Below are 24,171 nucleotides of genomic sequence, written 5' to 3' on the forward strand. Positions count from 1 at the left end.
CACATTGCTTCTGTCAGTGGCCCACATGCACTTCCCTGTCTCCTGGAGGCCTCCACTACACTGAGTCTGTAGGTGGCCTGCATGCATTTCACTGGATCCCAGAGCACCTCTGCACCACCACTGTGTCTGGTCTACACCTGAATCACACAGGCTGCACCAACAGAGCTCATGGCCCACCTGTGCCTCCATCTCCTGCCATGTTCCGCTGTCATGTATCATTGGTGGGTTGTCTTGAAGTCTGCCTCCACTTCTCTGATCAAAGATCCCCAACACCCTGTGTTTCCTACAGACACCTTTATTTGTGCCTCTGGGCCAGTGCCTCTGTAATCCCCTCACCAGCCAACTCCCTGATCTGGTCTGGAACACAGCAAACACATCATCTCTCCAATACCCTGACCCACTCCCCCTGACTACTTGGGCATCACATCAGCCTCAGAAGGGGAATACAGGAAAATCAGGCTATCACCTGCCAGAAAGAATGAGTGAGTCCTCTATAACCAGCCCCCCAGATTTCAGTAGGAGATTAAAGGCAAATGCTACAGCCCTGAACCACAGGCACATGTATAAGAGATCAAGTCAGAGGAATCCTAGACATCCAATCCCACCTTTAGTAGTAGGCACCAGACCAGAGTGGCTAGTACACTTATGCCCTCCACAAACTGCACATACCAAAATACAAAGTCATCATTAGCTTATTGATTTCAAATATTAAATGGAGCACTCACTGAAGACACTGCAAAAGAAAACTCTTGTTTCCTCCTCAATTATATAAGATTAATACACTGTGATAAGCACACCACAATGCAAAAGAAACAACATGAAACATAAAACAGAGAGAGCTCCAACATACTTGCCTAGTACCACAATGGAAATCTCCAACAAAAACAGAATGGATGACAGGAAAAGAACCTCAAAATGAAGACACAAGATATGTGACCCTGACCAAGAAAATGGCAGAACTGGCAGCAAATCACCTAAAATAACCAACAATTGCATAAATAAAATCCACATAGCTGTCTTCACTATGCTTGATCTAATAGACAAAGCCTATAGAGACTTCAAAAGAGGGTTAAATGAATTGAAGGTGAGCCAAAAAATAGAGGATCTCAATAAGCAGCTATAAAGCTTAACAAAGACATAAGTAAATGCAATAATGAAATCCAAAAAGTATACATGACATGAAATTGGAACTCAATAGCGAGATGTTTACTACACAGAAAAAGGCAACAGAAAATACAAATTAAACTAGTGAATACATTTCTATGAATCTTCAAGAACAAGAACAGAGTTAATCATATGGAAGATGAAACAGCTTAGGAGTACAAAAACTTTAATAAGTTAAAAAATATATATTGTGAACAGAACATGAGGAAAAAGTGGAATACCTTAAAACATCCTAACATTCAGATAATGGATATAACAGTAGGGGAAAAAAATCAAGACCAAAGGAATGAAGAATTTATTCAACAAAATTATCAAGGAAAATTTACTGGCCTCTCAAGAGAGGTTCCTCAAGATACAAGCTGTTAGAACTCAAATCAGACTGGAGGAAAGAAGAAACTCTCCAAGGAAAATCATCATTAATACTCTAAACACTGAAAACAAAGAGACAGTGTTAAAAGCAGCAAGTGAGAACAAACACAATGAATACAAAGGCAATTCCATGAGAATTACCTCAGATTTCTCAATGGAAAACTTGAAAACCAGAAGGGACTAGGATGGAACACCTCAAAGTGTAAAAAGGTATGACTTCCAACCCAAACTACTGAACCCAGCCAAACTATCTAACATAATAGGGAGTGAAAGAAAAACTTTCCATGATAAAAGCCAGTTCTATGATTATATGAACATAAATTCAAACAAACAGAAAATACTTCATGGAATTCTCCACACAGAAGACTCAATCAACCAATCTCAAGAGCCTATAAGAAGAAGATCACAATAAACAAAAGTAGAGCAGGCTCAAAAGGTACAAAGTCCAAGAAAACACCAAACCCCATAAATCATCCCAACATCGCAGAGATTAAATCAAACCTCACAGTTGTAACCTTAAATAATAATGATCTTAACTTGCCCATCAAAAGACAGAAGTTAACAAGGTGGATCAAGAAAACGGTCCCTTCTATATGGTATCCTCAAGAAACCTACCTAACCACTAAGAACAAACGCATTCTTTGGGGAAAAGGATAGAAAATGATATCCTAAGCAAAGGGAAATAAGAAACAAGCAGGTGTTGCTATATGAATATCTGATAAAATAGACATGAAACCAAAAGTAATCAAAAAGGACAAAGAAGTCCACTTCTCACTCATCAAGAGAATGATCCAACAAGAGGACATCAAAATCATGAGTCAATATACACCAAACACAGGTGCACCACAGTTTATAAGAGTAAACCTACTTTACAACAAAACAGAAATAAACACCAACATCATCACACTTGAGGACTTCAATACTCCTTTACCATCAGTGGACAGATCATCCAAGCAGCAAATCAACAAGGAAGTAAGTGAGAAAAACACATCACCTTAGATCAAATAGACCTAACAGACATCTACATAATATTGTACCCAAATTCTACAGAATACACAGTCTTCTCAGCAGCCTATGGAACATTACTAAAAGAGATCACCTGAGTTCCTTGCACACACAGTTTGTCGGCAGGCACAAGAGACTGTAGTGAGTAGGTAAAACCCCTGTTTCTGTGTTCCTCCCACCTCCCCAGTCTGAGTTCCTTGTGTGGACAGTGTGCAGGCAAGCACAGTGATCTGGAGTGAATAGGCCAGAATTCTGTTTCTGGGTTCCACCTACCACCCCAGTCTGAGTTCCCTGTATAGACAGTGTGCAGGGAGGTGGGGCAGTCTAGAGAAAGTAGACAAGATCCATATTTCAGGGCTCCTCCCACCTCCCCAGTCAGACTTCCTCCCTCTGACTGGGTGTGGGCAGGTATGGTGGTCTGAAGTGAATAGGCCAGACCCCTGTTTCTAGGCTCCTCCCACCAACACAATCTGGTTTGTCTGCATGGACAGTGTGCAGCTCACAGAGTGGTCTGGAATGAGTAGGCAATAGCCCTATTTCCTGGCTCGTCCTACATCTCCAGTTGGCATTCCCTGCATCACACTAATAACAAAACCAGACAGAGGTGCAACAAGAAGAAAAGTATAGGCCTATATCCCTAAGGAACTTAGATATAAAGATCCTGAACAAAATCCTTGCAAACCAAATTCAACAACATATCAAAAGCATTATCCACCTTCATCATGTAGGCTTCATCCCAGGGAAGGAGGGATGGTTTAACCTATGGAAATTGGTCAATGTAATACACTGTATAAATAAACTGAAACATAAGAGTCACATGATCATTTCAATTGGTACAGAGAAGGATTTGACAAAACTACAACACCACTTCATGATCAAAACACTGGTAAGAATAAGCATGGAGGGTCTATACAGCAATACAATAAAGGCTATATATAAAGCTCCTAAAGCCCAAATAATACTTAATGAGGAAAAACTCAAGGCATTCCCATTGAGATCAGGAACAAGAGGGGATTTCCAATTCTCACCACTGCTCTTCAACATAGTATTAGAAGTACTAACCCAAGTAATAAGACAGGAGAAAAAAGTAAAAGGGGTTCAAATTGGAAAGGAAGAAGTCAAGTTAGCTCTATTGGCAGATGACATGATCCCATATATGTGATTAGAAAAATCTCCATCTCAAAACTTCTAAAGGTGATAAATTCCTTCAGCAAAGTGGCAGGATAAAAGATCAATGCACAAAAATCAGTAGCTTTTCTACATGCATAGGACAAATATACAGAGAAAGAAATAAGTGACACTGTCCCATTTTCAATAACAGCAATATATATATATCTTGGAATAACACTAATAAAGGATGTGAAAGAACTATATAATGTAAACATAAAAACCCTCAAGAAAGAAATCTAGGAGGACTTGAGAAAAATGGAAAGACCTCCCATGCTACTGGATAGGTAGAATTAATAATGTTAAGATGGCAATTTTACCAAATGAAATACATGGATTAACACAATACCAATAAAAATACCAGCATCATTATTCACAGCAATTGTAAATATGATCTAAAAATTCATATGGAATGGAAGAAAGATTTGGATAAACTAACATATCCTCAGCAAAGGAAAACCTCTGCTGGTATTACCACACTTGACGTAAAGCTATGTTACAAAGCCATAGTGACAAAAAAGACCATGGTATTGGAATAAAAACAGAAACATAGACCAATGGAACAGAATTGAACACTCAGACCTTAGGTCAAGCAACTAAAGTTGCTTGATCTTTGACAAAGTTGCCAATAATGAAGTCTGGGGGAAAAAAAGACATCATCTTCAACAAATGGTATTGACCAAATTGGATTACCATATGTAGAAAAATGAAATTAGACCCACTTATATCTTTAAACATAAAAATCAAATAAAAATGGGTCAAACACCCCAAACACTTCAATTACTGGTAGAAAAAATAGGAGGCACTCTCCACAATATAGGACTGGAAAAAGACTTCCTGAACAAAACACCAGTAGCCAAGGAAATTAAACAGGCACTCCAAACAATGGGATCTCATGAAGGTAAAAATTTTTTGCACAGAAATATACCATAAGCAGAGCCTACTAAATGGCAGGAAATCTTTGCCAGCTGTACCACTGACAGAAATATAATATCTAGAATCTACAATGAACTAAAAAGACTAAACAATACAAAATCAAACAGCCCACTACAAAAGTGGGTCAGAGAATTAAATAGGGAGTTCTCAGAGGCAGAATTACATATTGCTAACACACACTTAAGAAAATGTTTGACTTCTGGTTAAGATGGCGGCATAGGTACCACGCCAAAGCAGCCTGGGGGGGGGGGGGAAGACCAAAAACACTCAGCAAAATACACACTTTTACTAGAAAGTGAGGTGTATAGGAAATTGAAGTGGCAGCAGAGAAGTAGAAGAGATCCAGAGCATCCAGAGCCTGCACAGGCCGGCAAAAGTGGCCCCAGAAGCTCTGCCAAACACTGCGGCAGCGCACCAGGAAGTGGCCAAGCTCGGCTCCAGCTGCAGGAAAAGCCAGGTGTGGGAGCTTCCACTCACACCGGCGCTCTCCGCAACTCAGGAAACATGAAGGGAGAGCGGCAGTGAGCAACAGAGGAGAAGACAACGAGGTAGAAGAACACATGGAGCAATGAGAGAACCAGAGAAGCTGTGACTCCCTACCCTCCCCCACCACCTGAGACCAGCTCCAGCAAAAAGAGCAGCGGTCCTGGGACCCGGCCACGCCAACTTGAGCCAGCAGCAGGACCCAAGCAGGAGCAGAGTTTGGCAGCAACATCAGTGGCTCCAGAACCAGTAACAGTGGCCCCAGCATAGCAGATCCAGTAGCAGCAGCAGTGGCAGACCCAGCAGCAGCAGACCCAGGAGTGGCAGCAGTGGTAGATCCTGCAGCAGCAGCTTCAGTGGCAGCAGCGGCAGTGGACCCAGCAGCAGCAGCTTCAGCAGCAGTGGTGGCTCCAGCTGTGGCAGCTACGGCAGCAGCAGCAGAGGCAACAGCAGTGGTGGGCACAACAGCAGCAGCTTCGGCAGCAGCGGCTACAGAACCAGCAGCAGCAGCTTTAGCAGCAGCAGTTCCAGGAGCAGTGGTGCTGATCTGCAGGACCATACTTGCAAGGCTCGGTTTGCCCCACAGGAAAAGCCAGTGCCCAGCTCCAGAAATCAGAACAGCAGCCCAACTACCCCTGGGTCAGCAGCAACTTGACTGGGACCAAAATCATCCAAGGTAACTGGGATTGCACCAGGGAAGGGTCTCACTTGGTTGCAAGCTGACTTGGATCCCTCAACAGACCAGAAATCTTAACCTCTTTGTTGATAGAGGATCTGGTCGTTATAATAACTACTCTTGCATACAAACTTGGGGCTGTTTTTGATTGAATGTGTACAATATTTAGTTAACTTTTAGAATCTACCTGTATTTTATTCCACTCAGCCTGCTTGAATACTCCCATAGCAGGGAAACTCAACCCCTAGGAACACGTTTGTAGATAATCTGAGAGTATTAAGAGCCACACCTAACATCTTAAGCTCCTACCCTGAAAATATATAACATCAAATCAATTGATACAGCTAAGAATACCCAGCTTGCTAGAAAATCCAAGCTTTAACTTAATCCAAGATGCAAAAATATATACATTATAACACAAGAAACACTAAAAAGCAAGATGATATAAATCCACCTAAAAGTATTAATGCATCAGAAATGTCCTCCAGTGAGAACGAGTTAGAGGAAATGCCTGAGAAAGAGATCAAAAGAATGATTATAAATATGTTCAAAGAGGTCAAAGAACAAATCAAAAGAATCAAACAAGAAATCAAAGAGGAAATCAAAGGAATCAAAGAAGATACAGGACACCAATTTAATGAAATAAAGAAGGCAATACAAGACATGAATAAGGAAATAGAAATAATAAAGAAAAACCAGTCAAAATTACTAGCAATGAAGAACACAGTTAATGAAATAAAAAACTCTGTAGAAAATCTCACCAGTAAGATGGATAAGGGAGAGGACAGAATATCTAAGCTAGAAGACCACGTGGCAGATCTAAAGCCTTGGAGAAAGAAGAACAAGGCAAACCAAAAAACAGTAGACGGGAAGAAATAATAAAGATTAGGTCAGAAATTAATGAAATAGAAACAAAAAAACAAACCAATAATTATTGAAACAAAGAGCCAGTTCTTTGAAAGGATAAATAAGAATGACAAACCCTTAGCAAATCTGACCAAAATAAAGAGAGAAGAGACACAAATTAATAAAATCAGAGATGAACAAGGTAACATCACAATAGATTCCAGAGAAATTCAAAAAATCATAGGGACATACTATAAAAGCATATACTCCACAAAGTGTGAAAATCTGAAAGAAATGGATGATTTCCTTCATTTATATGACCTACCTAAATTAAATCAAAATGAGGTTAATCAGTTAAACCGACCTATAACAAATATGGAGATCCAAACAGTTATCAATAATCTCCCCACTAAAAAAAGCCCAGGCCCAGATGGATTCACTGCTGAATTTTACCAGACCTTTAAAGAAGAGCTAACATCATTGCTTCTAAAGCTTTTCCAGGAAATAAAAAAAGAAGGAATTCTACCAAACTCCTTCTATAAGGGCAGCATCACCCTGATAGCAAAACTAGGCAAAGATAGAACAAAAAGAAAATTACAGACCAATCTCCCTCATGAACATAGATGCAAAAATTCTCAACAAAATATTGGCAAACAGAATACAAGAGTATATCAAAAAGATCATTCACCCTGACCAAGTAGGCTTTATGCCAGAGATGCAGGGATGGTTCAACATATGCAAATCTATAAATGTAATACATTATATAAACAGGTTGAAGGACAAAAATCACATGATCATCTCATTATGACAAGCCTACAGCCAACATATTACTAAATGGGGAAAAACTGGAAGCTTTTCCACTAAAATCAGGAAAAAGACAAGGGTGTCCACTGTCCCCACTTTTATTTAATACAGTTTTGGAAGTCTTAGCCATAGCAATAAGGCAAGAGACACACATAAAAGGGATACAAATTGGAAAGGAAGAGATCAAGTTATCATTATTTGCAGATGGCATGATTCTATACATAAAGGACCCTAAAGACTCTACTAGCAAACTGTTAGAGCTGATCAAAACCTACAGCAATGTAGCAGGATACAAAATAAATACACAGAAATCAGTAGCCTTCATATATGCTAACAACAAACACAAAGAGGATGAAATTAGAGAATCACTTCCATTTATAACTGCATCAAAAAAAATAATAAAATACCTTGGAATAAACCTAACCAAGGAAGTAAAGAATCTCTACAATGAGAACTTTAAAACACTCATGCAAAAAATTGCAGAAGACACTAGAAAGTGGAGAAACATCCCTTGTTCCTCGATTGGAAGAATCAATATTGTGAAAATGGCAATCTTACCTAAAGCAATCTACACATTTAATGCAATCCCTACCGAGATTCCATCTCATTCCTGTTAGATTGGCTACCATCATGAAAACAAATGATCATAAATGTTGGTGGAGATGTGGAAAACAGAAACTCTTCTACACTTCTGGTGGGTATGCAATCTGGTCCAGCCATTGTGGAAAACTGTGGAGGTTCCTAAAACAGCTAAAGATTGATCTACCATATGACCCAGCTATAGCACTCCTAGGCATATATCCGAAGGAATCATCTCATTTCCTTACAAGTACCATCTTTATTGCTGCTCAATTTATAGTAGCTGGGAAAAGGAACCAGCCTAGTTGTCCCTCAACTGATGAGTGGATAATGAAGATATGGCACATTTATACAATGGAGTTCTAGTCAGCGGTAAAGAAAAATGAAGTTATGAAATTTGCAGAAAACTGGATGGACCTGGAAAGGATTATACTAAGTGAGGTAACCCAGACCCAGAAAGCCAAGCACCACATGTTCTCTCTCATATGTGGATCCTAGCTACAGATGATTGGGCTTCTGTGTGAGAAGGAAAATACTTGGTAGCAGAGGCCAGTAAGTTAAAAAGGAGACATAAATGGAAGAGAAAAGATTGGAAGAGGGTACTTAATAGGTTGATATTGTATATATGTAAGTACAATGAATGAGATGGGGAGGTAATATGATGTAGAATGGAATTTCAAAGGGGAAAGTGTCGGGGGGAGGGAGAGAATTAACATGGGATATTTTTGTATAATCATGGAAAATGTTAATAAAAATTTAAAATTTTTTTTTAAAAAGGAAAGTGTTTAACATCCTTAACCACTAGGAAAATGCAAATGAAAACAACCATGAGGTTCCACCTTGCCCCACTAAGGATAACAAACATTAAAAAATTAAATGAAAAAAAAAATATTGGAGGTAGACTTCTGTCCAAGATGGCAACTGCCAAGCTGCCCTGTAAATTCCAGGGAAAGAAAGACAAGACATTAAGGGTTCGCTGGGTCATTTAGGAGAGAGCAATCTCCAATAGGTTGTCAGTGTGAGGGCACAGAGGGTGAGAAAACAGAGAATCATGGATCCCCTCGCAACTTGGTAACCGACCCCTCCCCCCAAATAGCCACTGTGTCCGCCACTGCTGCCACTGCACTCCAATCGATACCTGCATGCAGAAGCATAGACTACTCCACACACACACCCATTTACTGCTCTGGCCACCATGCATCTAGTGACTCCTGGAAATAAAAGGGAATCCCTGATTCCCTCAGGAGTGGGTATCCCACCTCTCCCCATATGCACAACGCAGCTGCATGCAGATTGATCCCTGCGTGTGGAAGATTAGACTGCTCCATCCACTCGCTCACTTACTGCTCCTGCCGTTGCATGTTCAGTGAGCCCAGTCCCACAGCAACTGCTACACAGGCTCAGACTGTGTTTCTCACTTGCACCAGCTCAGGTACCATCTCCTAACTGTCTGCTGCGCTGGCCATCTGCCATTGTCCTGTGGCAGGGGAGTGCAGACTGCATCCTGGTACCAGTGTTCCCAACCAGCGTTTGGGCTGCTTCAGTGCTTGATACCTCAGTGTCCCCCCCTAGCTAGAACACAGGCAGCTTTGGCACATTACCACTTGAGAATTCAGGCAACTTTGGTGCCCCTGCCAGACAGTAGATAGGCGGCTTTGGCAAGTGACAGCCAAAGCCCAGGCTGCTTGGCAACTGCCACAGGATGCCTCAGATTCCCACTGTGCTTGAGCCCAGGATGATCCACCCACCTACATGCTCATACACTGTCATGGACAGACCACAGCACAAAAGAAATAACATGAAAGACAAAATGCCAGAAAATCCAGTTAGATCACCCAGTCACCCACTCCTACAATTAATACATCTAACCAAAACACAGAAGAGCCATTAGGATCAGAACATCAAATTGAAGCTATGAGCAATGCAACCCTGACCAACCCACTGGTAGAACCTCCAGGAAAGCAACATAGGACCAATAATTGTGTGATGCTGCCATCATTAAAATAAAACTAATAGATAAGAAATTGGAAGGCATTCAAAGAGAGTTAAGAGGTAGAGAGAGAGTGAAAAAAAAAAAAAGAAGACCTTAAAAATCAACTGGCCATGCTACATGAAGGCATAAATGAATGCAAGAATGAATTCCAAGAATCATCAAGAAATTCAGAAAATAACGTGAAAAAGGAATTTGACAAAGGGATGGAAATGATACATAGAAAAGTAGTAGAAAATGCAAACTTAATTGAACAAGTCCAAACTCTCTAGAAGCTTTAAAGAATGGAGTCAGCCAAGTGAAGGATAGAAACTGTGATTTGGAAGACAGGATGGAAGAAACAGTTCGAGACTTCAAAAATGTCAGTAATTTCAAAGGTTCCTGTGAACAGAACATGAGGGAACTGTGGGATACACTTAAACAGATCATGGGAATACCAGAAGGAGAAGAAATTCAGACCAAGGGCATAGAGAACTTATTTAACAAAATAATTGAAGAAAACTTCCCCAGTCTCTTAAAAGAAAAGCCCATCAAGATACAAGAAGCCAACAGAATTCCAAACTGACTGGACAACAGGAGAAACTCTCCAAGACATATTGTCATTAAGACTCTAAACATTGACACCAAAGAGAAAATGCTAATAGCAGGTAGAGAAAAACAGCACACCACTTTCAAAGGAAACCTCATCAGAATTGCACCATACTTCTCAATGGAAACCTGAAAGCTAGAAGGGCCTAGAAAGGAACACTGCAAAGTCTAAGAACCTATGGCCCCCAACACAAACTACCCTACCCAGCAAAAGTATCCCTCATAATAGTGAAAGAAAAGCTTTGCATACAAAACTCAGCTTTACAATTATATGAACACAAAACCAAACCTACAGAGAGTATTTCAGGAAATTCTCCACACAGAAGAAACAAATAATGAAACTCAAATGCCTACAAGAAGCAGATCACAATAACCAAACTCAGAGTAGGCACAAAAAACTTCAAAATCCATGAAAACACCATCACACGTCTACCATCACAATATGGCAGGGATCGAATCAAATCTCACAGTCATTATCTTAAATATCAATGGCCTTAATTCACACATCAAGAGACACAAGCTAACAGGGTGGATCACAAAACTAGACCCCTCAATCTGCTGCCTTCAAGAAACCCACCTCACCCCTAAAGACAGACACCTCCTCAGGGTGAAAGGGTGGAAAACAATATTCCAAGCAAATGGGAACAAGAAACAAGCAGACTTAGTTATATCAATATTGGATAAAATAGACTTCAAAGCAAAAATAATCAAAAAAGACAAAGAAGGCCACTTCCTACTTATCAAGGGAATGATACATCAAGATGATATTACAATCATAAATCTGTATGCACCAAACACAGGGGCACCACAGTTCATAAACCAAAACCTACTTGGCAATAAAACAGAAATAAGCACCAACACCATCATAGTTGGGGACTTTAAAACACCATTATCAGTAATAAACAGATCATCCAAACAGAAACTCAACAGGGAAGTAAGACAGCTCAACAAAACCATTGAGCACTTAGACCTAATGGACATCTACAGAACTTTCCATGCCAAATCCACAGACTACACATTCTTCTCAGCAGCCCATGGAACATGCTCTAAAATAGACCATATTCTGGGTCACAGAGACTGCCTTCACATATTTAGGAAGATTGACATAATTCCCTGCATGATGTCAGATCACAATGCTATATTCCTAGAAATCAACAACAAAAGACCCACCAAGAATCCCAATGGCACCTGGAAACTGAACAGCACACCTTTAAAATATAAATGGATAATGGATGAAATAAAAAATGAAATTGCAAAATTTCTGGAATTGAATGACAATGAGAACACATTGTACCAAAACTTATGGGACACAATGAAGGCAGTCCTCAGGGGAAAATTCATAGCACTCAATGTCTTTATAAAAAGACAGAAAGTTCTCAAATCAATAACCTAACCATACACCTAAAGGCACTGGAAAAACAAGAAAAATCCAACCCAAAGAGCTCCAGAAGGAAAGAAATAATTAAAATAAGAGCAGAAATTTATGAATTGGAAACCAAGGAAACAACTAAGACAATTGACAAAACAAAAGGCTGGTTCTTTGAAAAAATAAACAAGATTGACAAACCCTGGCCAATTTGATCAAGCAAAAAAAGGAGAAGCTTCAAATTAACAAAGTTCAAAATGAAAACGGAGAGATCACAATAGACATAAGTGAAATTTGGAGAATCATCAGGACTTATTTCAAAAACCTCTACTCCACAAAACTGGATAATGTGGAGGAGATGGATAACTGCCTGGATGCAAACCATCTATCAAACCTAAACTCAGAGCAGATTAATCACCTCACTGAACTCATCAGACATGGAGATTGAAAAAGTAGTAATAAACCTCCCCCAAAACAACAGTCCCTGATGAACTTAGATGCAAAAATCCTGAACAAAATCCTCACAAACTGAATCTAACAACACATCAAAAGCATTATTCAACTTGACAAAGTGGGATTCATCCCAGGAACACAGGGGTGATTCTACATACAGAAATCTGTCAATGTAATACACCACATAAACAAGGTTAAATATAAAAACCACAAGATCATTTTGATAGATGCAGAAAAGGCCTTTGACAAGATACAACATCACTTCATGATCAAAACATTGGAGAGAATTGGCATGGATGGTTCATATCTTAACATAATAAAGGCAATATACAAAGCTCCGAAGGCCCAAATACTTAATGGAGAGAGACTGGAGGAATTCCCATTAAGAACAGTAATAAGACAGGGTTGTCCTCTCTCACCTTTGCTTTTCAGTATAGTACTGGAAGTCCTAGCTCAAGCAATAAGTCAGGAGAAGGAAATAAAAAGAATACAATTTGGAAAGGAAGAAGTTAAGTTAACTCTATTCACTGATCACATGATTGCATATGTCAGAGACCTAAGAGACTCCATCCCAAAACTCCTGAAGGTGATTGTAGCAGGCAGCTTCAGGTCTTGAAGGTGATTAACTCCTATAGCAAAGTAGCAGGATACAAAATCAATGCACAAAAATCAGTAGCCTTTCTATAGGCAAATAACAAAGATAGAGAAAAAGAAAAAAGGGACATAGTCCCCTTTTCAATTGCAACAACAACAACAAAATACCTTGGAATAATGGTAACCAAGGAAGTGAAAGATCAATACAATGAAAACATAAAAACACTCAAAAAAGAAACTGAGGAGGAGTTGAGAAAATAGGAAGATCTCCCATGCTCTTGGATAGGCAGAATTAACATTGTGAAGATGACAATCCTACCAAAGACAATATACAGATTTAATGCAATTCCAGTTAAAATCCCAACAGTGTACTTCACAGAGATAGAAAAAATGATCTCATATTTCATATGAAAAGGCAGAAGGCCTTGCATATCCAACATAACCTCAACAAAAGTAATACCTCTGGAGGCATCACCATACCAGATCTAAAGCTATATTACAAAGCCATAGTAATAAAAACAGCATGGTACTGGCATAAAAACAGGAGTATAGACCAATGAAATAGACTTGAGGACCTGGACTTTGGGTCAAGCAACTATAGCTACTTGATATTCAACAAACACCTGAACAATATAGGCTGGAAAAGAGAGTGTCTTCAACAAATGGTGCTGCACAACCTGGATAACCACATGCAGGAAACTGACACTTGATCCACACATTTTGCCATGCACTACACTCAGATCCAAATGGATCTAAGACCTCAATATAAAACCAGAAACTCAAATACTATTGGAAGAAAATTTAGGTAGTACTCTCCATGATATAGGAATGGAAAAAGACTTCCTGAACAAAACCCCAGTAGCTCACATTCTTAAACAGTCACTCAACCAATGGGATCACATGAAGCTGAAGAGTTTCTTTACAGACAAGCATACAATAAGGAAAGCCAATAAATTACCTACAGAATGGGTGAAAATATTTCAGGATATCCAATGTATAGAGGCCTAATCTCTAGAATCTACAAAGAATTCAAAAATATAAACAGTAAGAAGTCAAACACCCCACCCACAAAATGGGGCAAAGAGATGAACAGGAAGATCACAAAGGAAGAAATACAAATGGCAATCACACACTTAAGAAAATGTCCATCATCCCTAATCATCAGAGAATGCAAATTAAAACAACTATGAGATTCCACGTTATCCCAATAAGGATAGCAAACATCAAAAAATCAAGTGAAAAATGCTGGCGAGGATGTGGAGAAGTTGGAACACTCATCCACTGGTGGTGGCAATGTAGGATGGTATAACCACTTTGGAAAGCAAGATGTAGACTCCTGAAAAAGCTGACTATAGAGATACCAACAGACCCAGTTATTCCCTTACTTGGCATCTACCCTAAAACCTTCAAACCGGAGGCCAGAGACAATTGTTCAACCATGTTTGTAGCGGCTCAGTTCGTAATAGCTAAGGGCTGGAATCAACCCAGATGTCAATCACTAGAAATGGATAACTAAGATGTGGTATATCTACACAATGGAATTCTATACAGCAGTAAGAAAAAAATGACACAGTGAAATTTGAGGAAAAATAGTTGAACCTAGAACATATCATTGTCAGTGAACTTACCCAATCAGAAAAAAAAAAAAAAAAATCGACACATAGTCTCACTCATCTATGGCACCTAACCTGAATCTACCCAAGATACCTTACATACCCAGCAAGCATCTCATGAACTAGACACTAAGATGGACGGGGACAGAGCAAGTGGCTTCAAAGGGGTGAGAAACACAAATCTAGACCCAAACAGATATGGTACCATAAAATTCTACTTTCTAAAAGGCAGACCAAATGGCTGAACCTTCACCAGGCCCTTATCAGGAACACCTGAACCACAAGACACTGGAGAGGGTAGGATCAAAGCTAACCTTAATCTTCTATATCTTCCCTCCCTCCCTCTCCCTCTATCCTCTCTAACTTTGGTATATTAGTTATCTTTTTCCTCACTTTCTTAGTGGGCACTGACCTGTAACTCCCAGTACCAGCATGGGGCTGTCTTCCACAATGAGTTTTTGATCAGAGAGACCTATAAGGTTTTCTAAAAGAAAGACTGATTTCTGTCAGAGCACTTGATGACCTACCAAATGTTAGTGATACAACCCTACTGCTGAAGACAGCATATGAAGTTGACATGTAAAATGGAGTGGCATGGCTGGAAGCTAGAAAGAGTCAGTCCCCAAACAGTATGTCTAGTGCCAGAAAGTGCTACATGGGCAACTGGTGGAAAATGACCAATATCTGTCCATGCAACTCATGGTCTAACCTATTTAGCATCAAATAACCTGTTGCGATGCACACGTAAGTGCAATAGTGGTACACAGCCATGATGGGGAACCAACTACTCTTGATTTGGCTAACTGATCCCCTCAGTGGTATGGGACCCATAGCTGGAGCTGGGAAACAAGTCAGAGCACATATCCAAACATAGGCCACTCTTCAATATCAAGCTACCATCAATCATGGGCTACAAGGGGGCCTACACCTATAAAATTCTGTATATAAAAAAAGTAAGGGTTATCTCATTTGTCCTGGTGCTAACTTAGTCTCCATTGGAGACTCTGCTTCTCTTTTCAGATACATGTTGATCCTAAGGAGAGAGCCACTCCATCATACCTCAAAGGCCCCAGCTGAAACTAAGAAATATTGGCAAAACAAGCAAGGGTGCTGTTTTCTTGATGAACCGGATACCAGCACAAGGGGTAAGGAGACCAACACAAAGAAAAATCAACTCCTACCAAACCAGAGAGCTAGAGCCTCAGAGGCCCCCAACACCTCATCACTGAAGCAGACCAAAAATGAACCCAATATGGCTTAGGGAAATTTTGCAGAAGAGGGGGCAGAAAGAATATCAGAGCCATATGTTGGGTCATGATATGCAGAGACATTTATCTTACCCATAACTGTGGCCTAACTCCACAATGCATGACCCATATACCTCAACAAAGAGGGGCCAATGGAGAGGGGGTAGGTCATATATGAGCCTAATAATGGTACCAAACTGACTGTATTTGCTGAATACAAAACTAATTAATTAAAAAATTGATAATAAAAAAAAAATGTTGGAGAAGCTGTGGAGAAAAAGGAATACTCATTTTCTGCTGGTGGGAATGTAATCTGGTACAACCACCGTGGAAATCAATTTGTAGTCTCCTGAAAAGGATGAATATAGAGGTACCAACAGACCCTATTATCCCCTTACTGGGCATTTAGCCTAAAAGCTCCACATCTCAGTTCAGAGATATTTGCTCAACCATGTTTATTGATGTTAAATTCATGGTAGCTAAAAACTGGAATCAACCTAGGTGTCCATCATTGGATGAATGGATAACCAAGTGTGATAGTTAAGGTGTTGTCAATTTGATCTGTTTAGTAATCCACAGGTTGCTTCTAGGAAGGCTCAACTAAAGGAAGAAGTCTTTCCCCCAGGGTGAGCCCTTCCCCCTGAATGGGTGCCCCCACTCAGAGGGGGACTTGATATAAAGAAGCTCTGGGTAAAAAGAGTTCCTTCCTTCCTTCCTCCCTTCCACTTGGCTGCTGGAGCTGCTTGCTACCTTCCAGAGTAGATTGAAGACCAGTACGGACTGAAGACCAATATCAACTGAAGACCCACATGGATTGAAACACAGCGGCTCCTCAGGAAGCCACTAGGCTTCCCCACACCATCTGCAGTGCTGGGTCGGGACTGCTGAGGCTTCTGGACACGAGGACTGAGCAGTTACCAGGTTTGGTGATTCTCGGGCCTGTAACTGCTATTGGACTACTGTAAGCTTATCCAATAAATCCCCTTTATAAATAACTCATCCTAGCAGTTCTGTTCCTCTAGAGAACCTTGACTAATACAACAAGATATTTTATGTCTACATAATGGAATTCTACTCACCAGTGAGAAAAAAAAAATGACACATTGAAATTTATAGAAAAATGGTCAAACTTGGAACAGATCATTCTAAATGAACTCACACAATCACAGGAAGACAACCATCACATGATCGCTCTCATCTGAAGTTCTTAACCTGGATCAGCCTGAGGGTCTGGCATACATGAATAGTATCTTGAGGCTTTGACAATAGGGAGAGTATGGCTTGGGGGAAGGGAGAGGGTGGGGGACACACAAAAGTTGAACCCAAATTGAACTGGTACCATAGAATCTGGAAGTCAGACTAAAAGGTGGAACCTTCTAGAGAAACTTAGTGAGTAATCAGTAGGTTTCTGATTGGCTAAGGGGTTCAGTTTCCCCACTCATACTACTAGGACTGTGGGACTGGAGGACAGTGTTACCAAACGGAGTTATACTTCCTTATTTTGTCTCAAGAAGCCAAGAGATAAAGGGGGGAAAAAAAAGTGATTTGATCCAATCTAGTTATCAGCATGCAATGGCAGCAGGGGGACATTAAAAGTGTGTTTTATGGGGGACTATTCTGACTCCTTTTGATAAACATTAGACACCAAGTCAACAGCCCCAACTCTACAGGACCCCTCAGCATTCAAAGGCAGCAGTACTCTCCATCCAGTTACCCCACTCTGGACCATACAGTCTCAGTTTCAGGCCACTGTACTCTTTTCTTGATTGGACAGCAGGAGAAAAATAATGGAAAATAATGACCATTGTGAGTGGTGAGATAGTCAGTTGCAACATTTGTTGGAAATTTTATACCAACATATTGCATTAAAACATCACTGCAGCACATAAATACTGTTGTCTCTAAAGACTCGCCAATCTTTCTTGAAAGCTGCAATTATCATGAGAAATTAAGAGAACGTTTATGAGTTAAAAATATAAAAGAATTTCAAGAGAATTTAAAAAGATGGTTAATTAAAACGCTTCTGTCCAGAAAGCTATTGACTTAATAATGATTTATCAAATAAATGTTGAATTATATCATAGACAGTATTTATAAGTTTAGAAAAATCCTAACCTCTTTTATATGTGACAAGAAAACAGGTTTACTTGTGAGATTAATTTCAAATACAGTACAAAACAGAGATGAGACTATCAATATAGTAGCCAATGAGGAAACCTCCTCCAAATAAGAGTGAGCATAAAACTCATATCTGAAAGACAGTCCTCTGTCTCTCTCTTATAAGGCAGTGAGCATTATTCCTATCAGAAAGGCAAGAGAAGCTCTGGCACTTTGAAAACTTAGCAATACAGGGGCTGGCCTTGCTCAAGCTGTGTCACATACTTGAATCTATATCAAAAGCAATAGTGCATATACAACATTCCAAAATAATTTTAAGTAGTCCCTTATTTCCCCAGTTAAATATCAATTGTTCCTTGAACTTGGGGCTAAAGGTGAGCAAGCTTCTTCTAAAATGGACGGAAAATAAATCAGCCAGGCTTTACTGGTACTATGGTCTCTATGGGCACTTGTAAATTCTGTTATTATAGATGTGAGTATCCACACATGAGATGTGTGCAAATGAGTCTGGATATCTCCTGATAAATATGGGCACAGGTGACCTGCATTCACATAGCCATTTCTGCACTTATTAATTTTATGTGTGTGTAGGCCAGACGACAACCTCACATGTTATACCCCAGGAATGTTATTTGTGTCTATTTTAGACAACATCTCATTGGCCTAGATCTCTCCAATTATGTTAAACTGTCTGGCCAGTGAGCCCCAGGTCTCAGCTGTTATGACCTCCCCATTAATGAGATTATAAGCAACATGCCAGGAAGTTTTTAATTGAATTCTAGGGACAAAACTCAGGTTCCCAACTCAGGCACTCAAATAGCATTACTTCCTTACTTCCTATGCCATGTGCCAAGTCCCCATCTTTGGTGTTTTAGAGTTTGGATTCTGACCAACTAGAACTATTTATGTTATTGCAATTGAGATCCTAAGGATTAGCTCAGGAAATAATATACACACTAGAATTAAGATGACTCATCATGTTTATAGATTTAATATCTTCACTGAACAATAAAACTTCCTGTCTGAACTTTAAGTCTAGGATAGTGGTACACAGACACTGAGTGTAGATAATTGGATGGGATGGAGAAATGGAAATGTCTTTGAAAAGCAAGTATCCCACATTCCAGGTTATCAGAGTGTCAAAGAAAAAGCTGAAAAACTGAAACTAGACAAAACAGACTTTGGAGGTAAGGAGGTTTAACATGGGACTATCCTTGAGTCAGTGACAAAGGAAATGGAATCTTTAATGAGTTATAGGTTAAGTATATATACACACAGTGAAAATTACCCCTTATATCTAACATATGACATGAACAATAGATAGTTTTAAAATAAATGAGAAATTACTAAATGTATAAAAAATATTTGGCTAAGCAGAAAAGCTAATAATAATTTAGCAGTTGTCAAAGCTGGAATTAGCTAATAAGAAATGCTACTTATGCTAAATTATCCTAATCTTTAGCATTAGGGCTAATAGAAGTTACTTTGCATACCAGCATAAAGGCAAAGAACATGGACTCCCCAAGCAAGAATGCCTGGGTAGAAAACCTTCTATTGTTTGTAGCTGGGTGATAGTAACAGTAAGTTAATCTTTTTGTGCATATGTTGCTTTCTTTGTATAACTCAGTTAACATATAACCTTCCCCACAGTATTTTTTAAAAGTGTGTGTGTGTGTGTTTGTGTGTGTGCACATGTGTGTGTGCACACATGCATATGTGTGAGCACACCAGGTCTCCTGCAAGGCACATGAATATTGATCAAGTTTTATGCATATGGTTTCAGAATTAAAGTTGTGCCAGCAAGCTTTGCAAGCCTTTAAGCACTGAAAAATTTCTCCAGGCCCTTTTACAATATTGTGAGTATGGATGGGTTGATATGTACTAATTACCGTAAAGGATAACTAGCACAATGTAAACATTATAACAATATTTTAAAATTAGATAATAGAAGTTCTGGTTAAGATGGCAGCATAGGTACCACGCCAAAGCAGCCTAGGGGGTAAAAAGCCAAAAAAAAAAAAAAAAAACCAGCAAAATACACACTTTTACTAAAAAGTGGGGTGTATAGGAAATTGAAACAGCACTGGAGAAGGAGGAGAGATCCAGAGCACCCAGAGCCTGCACCAGCTGGCATAAGCTGCTCTGGTGGGGCAGGTCTGTGCACAAGACCATGGTGGTGGCATGCTAACCAGCCACCAGGCTCAGCTTGAGCTGCTGGAAAAGCCCGGTGAGTGGATTTTCCACTCACACTGGAGCTCTCCGCAAACTCAAGAAATGTGAAGGGAGAATGGCAGTAAACAACAGAGGAGCAGATCACAATGTAGAACACATGTAACAGCGGTTCTCTCCCCCTACTCCACCACCAGTGCCCAGCCCTCAGGAACAGAGCAGTGGTCCAGGGACCTGGCCACGCCTACTTGAACTGACAGAGCACCAAAGAGGGACCTAATCAAGAGCACAGCTGAGACCAAAATCATCACAAAAGATAACTGGTATTACACCAGGTCAATACCCACCTAAAAAAGCTTGTATACATGCCTGAACCAGAAGTGCTAATTGCACCTTCCATATCAGGATGAATTATATGTTAAATTGGATGGATAGTCAAATTTGCCATTCTTAAATATCTGTATTTTGGGCTTGTTATTTGTTGCTTCTTGAATAATAGCGGCTTTGTTTACTCTTCTGTTATACATTAGGGAAGGGTCTCACCTGGCCACAAGATGATTTGGAGCCCTTTACACACCAGAGACCTTAACAGCCTTGTTGTCAGGATTAAGGGAGTGGGTGAGGCACCACACACCCTAAGGGACAGGCACAGGATCTGGTTGTCATACCTACTATTAGATAAATACTCCGAACTGTTTTTCATTGAAAGTGTACATTGTTTAGTTACATTTTAGAATCTGCCTCTATTTTGATCCACTTAGCCTACTTGAATACCCTCATATCAGGCACATCCAACACCTAGAGACACTTTTGTAGATACTCTGAGAATCTTGAGAGCCACACCTAGTGCATTATGGTCCTACCCTGAAGATATATAACATCAGATTGATTGATACATCTCATAATAACCAGCTAACTGGAAAATCAAATCATTAAATAATCCAAGATGCAAAAATATATACATTATAACACAAGAAACACCAAAAATCAAGACAATATAAATCCACCAAAAAGTATTAATGCATCAGAAATGACCTCCAGTGAGAATGAGTTAGAGGAAATGCCTGAGAAAGATTTCAAAAGAATGATTATAAATATGTTCAAAGAACTCAAAGAAGAAATCAAGGGAAGCAATGATGACATGGGATGCCAATTTAATGAACTAAATAGGTCAATACTAGACATAAATAAGGAAATAGAAATAATAAGGAAAAACCAGTGAGAATTACTAGCAATAAAAAACAAAGTTAATGAAATAAAAAACTCCATAGAAAATCTCTCCAGTAGAATGGATGAGGGAGAGGACAGAATATCTAAGCTAGAAGACCAGGTGGCAGATCTAATATAGTCCAACAAAGAGAAAGACAAAGTAATAGAAAAGTATGAGTGGGAATTTCAAGATATTCTGGACACTAGAAAAAGATCAAAAATAAGAATTCAGGGCATAGAAGAAGGAGAAGGATTTCACTCCAAAGGCATAGTTGGCATCTTCAACAAAATCATACGAGAAAACTTCCCCCTAATTGGGAAAGAGGTGCCAATGCAGATAGAGGAAGCCTTTAAAATACCAGCCAGACAAAACATGGAAAGAACTTATCCTTGCCATATTATAATCAAACTACAAAATGTACAAACCAAAGGAAAAAAAAATTGAAAGCAGTTAGAGAGAAAAATTAAGTTACCTACAAAGGCAAGCCTATCAGTATTACAGCAGATTACTCAAAACAAACATTAAAAGCCAGGAGGGCATAGAGTGATGTATCCCAAGTTTTGAAAGATAACAACTGTCAACCAAGGTTACTTTATCCAGTAAAACTATCCTTTCAAATAGAAGAAGAAATAAAGACATTTCATGACAGAAGCAAGCTAAAGGACAAGTTGGAGACAAAACAAGCTCTGCAGAAAATACTTGAAAGAATCCTTCAACTTGAAGAAAAAGAAAAGCCCACGTAAGAGGAAGTGGGAAAAAAAGAAACAATGCTCAAATACTGGTTAACACAAGAGAGCAAAGGTTAAAACCGGAAGAACTACAAAAAATGGAAAAAATGAATACACATATTTCAGTAATATATTTTAATATCAATGGCCTCAATGCCCCAACCAAGACATAGGTTTGCCGATTGGGTAAAAAGCAGGATCCTTCAATTTGTTGTCTTCAAGAAACCCACCTTTCTACAAAGGATGGACACTATCTTATAGTGAAAGGTTGGAAAACAGTATTTCAAGCAAATGGACCTAGAAAACAAGCAGGGGTTGCTATCCTAATATTTGACAAGGTAGACTTCAGTCCAACATTAGTCAAGAAAGATAAGGAAGGCCAATTTATATTTATTAAAGGCACCTTCCAAAAGAAGGTCATTACAATCCTAAACATATGCACGTAACATGGGGGCCCCCAAATTCATCAAACAAATGTTATTAGAACTAAGGTCACATCTAACACCAAACACAGTGATAATGGGTGACTTCAACACCCCACTCTCATCAATTGACAGATCATTCTGGGAAAAAAATAAAGAGTCACTGGGACTAAATAAGGTCACAGAAGGAATGGACCTAACAGATATATACAAGACATTTCATCCAAAGGCTGCAGAATATACATTCTTTTCAGCAGCACATGGAACATTCTCTAAAATAGACCATATAGTAGGATACAAAGCAAATATTAACAAATTCAGGAAAATTGAAATAATTCCTTGCATTCTATCTGACCACAATGGAATCAAACTACAAACCAATAGCAATAAAGGCTATAGAGCATACACAAAATCATGGAAATTAAACAACACACTACCAAATGATGAATGGGTCAATGAAGAAATCAAGAAGGAAATCAAAAAATTTATACAGTCAAACGATAATGATATAACAACATACCAAAATCTCTGGGACACAATGAAGTTAGTCCTAAGAGGAAAATTTATAGCTTTAAGTGCCTATATTAAGAAATTAGAAAGGTTGCAAGTAAATGACCTAATGATTCACCATAACGGCTTGGAAAAAGAAGAACAAGACAATCCAAAAAAGAATAGACAGGAACAAATAATAAAGACTCGGGTAGAAATGAATAAAATAAAATCCAAAAAATCAATCCAAAAAATTAATGAAACAAAGAGTTGGTTCTTTGAAAGGATATACAAGATTGACAAACCTTTTGCTAATTTAATGAAAAGAAAGAGAGAAGAGACACAAATTGATAAAATTATAGATGAACAAGGTAACATCACAACAGATTCCAGAGAAATTCAAAAAACCATAGGGACATACTATAAAAACATATACTCCATGAAGTATGAAAATCTGAAAGAAATGGATGATTTCCTTGATTGATATGACCTAACTAAATTAAATCAAGGTAAGATTAATCACTTAAATAGACCTATAACAAGCACGGAGATCTGAAGAGTCATCATAAATCTCCCAACTAAAAAAAAACCCAGGCTAAGATGGATTCACTGCTGAATTTTACCAGACCTTCAGGGAAGAACTAACAGCACTGCTTCTTAAGCTCTTCCATAAAATAGAAAAAGAAGGAATTCTTCCAAACCCCTTCTATGAAATCACCATCACCCTGATATCAAAACCATGCAAACATAGAACAAAAAAAGAAAATTACACACCAATCTCCCTCATGGAAATTTTCAACAAAATATTGGCAAACAGAATACAAGAATATATCAGAAAGATCATTCACTGTGACCAAGTAGGCCTTAACCCAGAGATGCAGGGATGGTTCAATATATGCAAATACATAAATGTAATACATTATATAAATGGACTGAAGGACAAAAATGACATGATCATTCCATTAGATGCAGAGAAAGCATTTGACAAAGTCCAACATCTCTTCTAGATAAAAGTCCTACAGAGACTGGGAATAGAAGGAACATATCTCAATATAATAAAGGCTGTTTATTACAAGCCTACAACCAACATATTACTAAATGGGGGAAACTGGAAGCTTTTCCACTAAAATCAGGAACAAGGCAAGGGTGTCCACT

The sequence above is a fragment of the Jaculus jaculus genome, chromosome 10, assembly GCF_020740685.1.
Source record: "Jaculus jaculus isolate mJacJac1 chromosome 10, mJacJac1.mat.Y.cur, whole genome shotgun sequence".
NCBI classification, from domain to species: domain Eukaryota; kingdom Metazoa; phylum Chordata; class Mammalia; order Rodentia; family Dipodidae; genus Jaculus; species Jaculus jaculus.